Raw genomic sequence first — 4,570 nt, 5'->3', positions numbered from 1 at the left:
TAGGTGTGTTTTGTGCAGGGGACATGCACAGTACCCTGCTTTTGCTCCCGACACCCAGTTTTTGCTCCGGGCTCTTCAGAAGTGGCAGTAGCATTTTGTTTTTGTTTTTGTTTTTTTTTGGTCTCTTTGTATATTTTGTCCAGAATTTGCCCCAACTGCGCATGCAGTCAGTTACTTTTAGTCCCGTACAATTTCTTTGTATTTTGTTGCTCGCGGAGAAGGGTGTCCATGTGCAAGCACTGCAGCACTACAGCACTGCAGCAAAAGGTCCCAGATCCCAGCAAAGGGTCCCAGGTCCCAGCTTATCTCAAACTCATCTCAAGGGCACAGCTAGTGACAAGAGAGCAGGCCAGAGAAAGTGAGCATTTTAACATTTTATCCATCTCAGGGGTGTGGTCCCCCTTAGAATCTCAGGGTGTGATGCAGATCTCAAGATTGGATTCAGGGGCAGTAATTATATGAAGCTTATGTGCCGCCCCCCACCCCGCTATCTCAAGCTTCTCTTCCTACAGCTCCCATTCATATGGCTCATACAATACCATCCTTTTCTGCTGATGTATCATGTCTGCAGTGCTTAGAATATGGTTCTCTCGAAGATATAGAGCCAGCCGCTGGCAGCAGCAAACGGCCCCTCCCCAGGGTACTGTGAAATGTGGTTACATATTTGTTGAGACAATATATTACCCATTGTCCTTAACTGTACCCAGAGACATGCAAACCCGTCCCCAACAGGTTTATTTTTCTGTTAAACAAGACGGCAGTGAAACATGGTATAAAGCAGAAGAGGATCTCCCTTCTTTGTCTAAATGGCTCCAGAAAGCGATTGTTGGGGAGCTTTTCCTGAACCCCCAAGGAAGAGATGGACTTGACCTTCAGAGGCCTTAGCATGAAGATCCACGTTGACACCTTGGTCTCATACATAATTCAAATTAAAACACCACAGAACGATAAAAGCTGTGAGAGAAAGTCCCCCAAAATTCTGATTTTTCCTTTTATGATAATTCAAAATTCCTTTTTGGAAATATCCATATTCTTTAAAAAATTATTTTCTCCATTTTTTTTTACGTCTCTGCCTTGCCCATCTGCTTAGTAGACCTCGTGGGAAACCCAGTCCTGTGGGTGTGCTGACATAGTGCCTATAGCAGAGGGAGCGCTTAACTCTCCTCTCAGGAAGGACCCACCTCTGTGTCTGCTGGAGCAGACAGTGAACCCATCCACTTCCGGAACTGTGTTTCTTCAGAATGGGTGCTGGGGACAGGGCCTGGCTCATGAGGGGTTGGGGGAGACTTGCCTAGGCAAATGGATACCTCAGCCCCCAAGGCTAATGGAAAGGGAAGATGAGTTCGGATTCTGCAGGACTGGAGCCTGGGAGCATCGTCCGGGCTGTAAGCGGCCCTTGGAGAGAAATCAAGGTTTATTAGATAATGATTTGGGGTTGATTTTGACCTATCCCTGGCTGGCACGGCCATTTCTGTGTGTGTGTATGTGTGTGTGTGTGTGTGTGTGTGTGTGTGTGTGTGTGTGGTAGGGGTGCTCCGGTGGGTGGGGCGTAAGGACAGAAGGTGCTGTGTCATCATGGACATCTTGTTTCCGGGTGAATGGACCATTCAGAGCAGCACCCAGCAGCTGGAAGTTCTGAGGTCAGGGCTCAGCATCCTGGTCCCCACCCAGCCTAACAGTTATCAGCTGGGGACGCCAGGCAAGGGAATGGAGGTATCATTTGTGTTGGACTCAGAAATGAAGGTGAGGGTCAGGGAAAGACTCTGACCTGATGGATATAGGATGTCCAGGGCTCTCCTCAGGTGCTAAATCTTTGGCCACAAGAGTAAGGCTATGTCCTCCTCTCAGGTGGAGCTGCGGTTCCTGAACCTAACGTGCCCTGGCCTCTAGGGGAAGCTCAAGACTCCACATGAGTAGCCCCTGGAGAGTAAAACTGATGGGTCAAAGGCAAGGTCATGTGATTGGAGCATACTCTTAGGGGCAGAGCATTCACAGAGAAGATTTTTAAATTCTATTTCTTTTTAGATTGTTTCACTCTCATTTGCCAATGCCCAGTGTTCTTGATCTCTCATTTGCTATCAGAGACAAAAAGGGGGCAAATGTCATATCCCATGCCCTAGTAGAGATGTCTGCAATAGGAGGTCAGGGTCTCCAGCAGACCAGGGAAGACAGATGCTGATAAAAGCTACAACTCTGGTGACAGAGTCTTGCCCCGTGCAGAAAGTCTGAAGCCCAAGGAATTTTAAAGGCAGCTATTTTCAATGGTGTCCTGTAAATGCACATCTTAAATAGCAGATCTTGCGTATGACCCAACATTGAATCTATTAAAATGGCAACTGCAGGCTTATTGCTAAAACCTTTACTGATGCTGCTTTGGCTTTAAAAAAAAAAAAAGCCTTGTGTGGTAGCCACAGTGCAGAATTCCAGTCCCCTATCAGTAACATCTGCTGATTCTGTCTTCTGAGCAAAGTAATCCATGCCCCCCTCCCCTGGAGGCTACAGTGGAGAAAAGGAAGCATGCAGGTTGGGAGGCTATGTGACCTCAAATGCCATAGAATGCACTTCACCCCTGCTGGCAAGCATGGAGAAAGCCTCCAAGGGGACCCCTTGCTCTGCCATTTTGTAGCCTTACTGCACTGCTTCTAATGACTGAATTTCCCAGCGGGTCTGTATGAGTCATAGCTCCCGAGGTGAGGTGCCCACCAACGCTGACGACACTCCTGGCTGTGGGAACAGCTGTCAGAGACACTGTCCAGCCAGGTGTCTGGAAGACGATTTATAATATGTACTTGAGCAGCCTGGTGATATTTTATGAATCATAATGTCAGGTAATCTAACGGTAATGTATTTGCGATAGGGGTCACAATTTTCAATTTTTAAATAAACGTTTTAGGGGTTGACTTTGGATTCCTTTTTTTTTTTAAAAAAATAACATTATTCTCTAGGGAATTTCTTCTGTTTTATTTCTTTTTTAACCAAAATTGCAATTGTAATCTATGCACCTATAAGGAATTCCAAGCAGATCTCATTCCACAGAGACAGGGACTATTATTCTTGTTTTGGATCTGGGGGGGAAAAATGAGTATTTCAAATGGCATATCTGCAGGTAATCAATGAGTAAGATTTTTGATTGTTTTTCACATTTTTAAGATGCCTCCTGCATGCTTTGAATTGCAAAGTCTTTTCGCAAACGCTGTTGCCTTTAACTTCCTCGTCAAAACATTTCCGTGCAATAGATATTATCTTTATTTTATGGATGAGGAAATCAGCTAGGAAGTTTCAGAAAGAGGCAGCTTTCCTTTTTTCTCCTTCCCACCAGCATACTCTTTCATGTACTTCTTCATCCATTCCTTTGATCGGCCATCATCTCTGAGTGTCTGTCTTCTATGCTCCCAGCCTTGAGTTAAACGTAGGGAATGGAATCCAGAGGCAATAACATAGTGTTTGCCTTTGAGGACCTCCTCACCGGATGGAGAAGTCAGATGGCCAGTCAAGAATGTCAGTTTAATATGCTAAGATAATTGAGAATCATTTTTTAATTTAAAACTGTTATTCAGTACACATTCATTGAGCATTTATATAAGTGTATTTCCGTAAGAGACGCTAGAGAGATAAAGGTGAATAAGACACGGACCCCTCTGTTAAGTATCCCAGTCTAGACCAAGAGGGGCGTAGAGAGGCAATACATCTTCTACTGCAAACTCATGTGTGCAAGAAATATACCTCTGTGTCCATGAGTCAACTTAGTTCTGTTTTGGCTCATGTTGTGGGAGAGCCGAGGAAACTTAACCTCAGTCAAGGGTATTTAACAATGAGAGAGACTTCTAGATAGGCAAGGGGCAGAGGAATGGCCAAAAAGAAGGAAGTGTGGAAAGTCTCAGAAGAGTGGGAGCCACGGGTCCAGAGAATTGCAGATGTTTCTGCAGCAGTATGCAGAGGCAGAGCTGGAGTAGAGGTGGGAGCAGATGGGGAGGAAACAGCGGTCAGTGTCTGAAACACAGAGAATCCGAGAAGAGGGGGCCAGAAAATGTCCTCAGGTTTGTTAGTAACAGACCACTGGTGGCTTTAGGTCTATAACAATGTCTGCCCAGCAACCTTCATCACAGCTTCTCCACAGCCCCCATTATACCTGTGAAGGTACATCGAAAATAGAGATTCACTCCCCCTATGCCTAGGGCTGATAGACATACCTGTGTCTGAATCTGGGTGGAGCTCTACTAATCGCCGAGTCGGTGGAGCTGGGTCAAAGGACCCCCACCAGGATTCCCATGGAAGTCCTGGGCTATGCGGCATGATGCCAAGGCCACCTGAAGGCTCATGGAAAGATGGTACCCAGCTGCCTCCTGTATCTTTCTCTTGATCCAGTGACCAGGGATTGTGCCACCTAGAAAACTGCCCACGGCCCGCGTGATATATGAAGTGTTCCGGCTCTTGTTTCCTCATGGGCTGCCCGCTACTTCTGCTTTATTGACAGCAAACTCCCAGAAAAGAACCCTGTGGTAAGTAGGAAAGGAAGTGACACATCATATCCCAGGAAGTGCAATTCCTGAAAGAGTGGGAAACCTCTGAA

General features: G+C 46.1%; 1 long non-coding RNA gene across 1 annotated transcript; it reads right to left on the bottom strand.

The window, feature by feature from the left end:
- Positions 1 to 3,121: 3,121 nt before the first annotated feature.
- Positions 3,122 to 4,359, bottom strand: LOC113610727 (uncharacterized). The gene is made up of 2 exons (XR_003429200.1): positions 4,191 to 4,359; positions 3,122 to 3,512 (listed from the first exon to the last, which is right to left on the bottom strand). It is a non-coding gene; the product is annotated as an uncharacterized LOC113610727 (long non-coding RNA).
- Between the last annotated feature and the right edge of the window lie 211 nt (positions 4,360 to 4,570).

Source organism: Aethalodelphis obliquidens, unplaced genomic scaffold, assembly GCF_003676395.1.
Source record: "Aethalodelphis obliquidens isolate GAN/ISIS:26980383/991018 unplaced genomic scaffold, ASM367639v1 scaffold65, whole genome shotgun sequence".
Classification (NCBI taxonomy): domain Eukaryota; kingdom Metazoa; phylum Chordata; class Mammalia; order Artiodactyla; family Delphinidae; genus Aethalodelphis; species Aethalodelphis obliquidens.
This window is presented reverse-complemented; position numbering and strand designations above follow the sequence as displayed.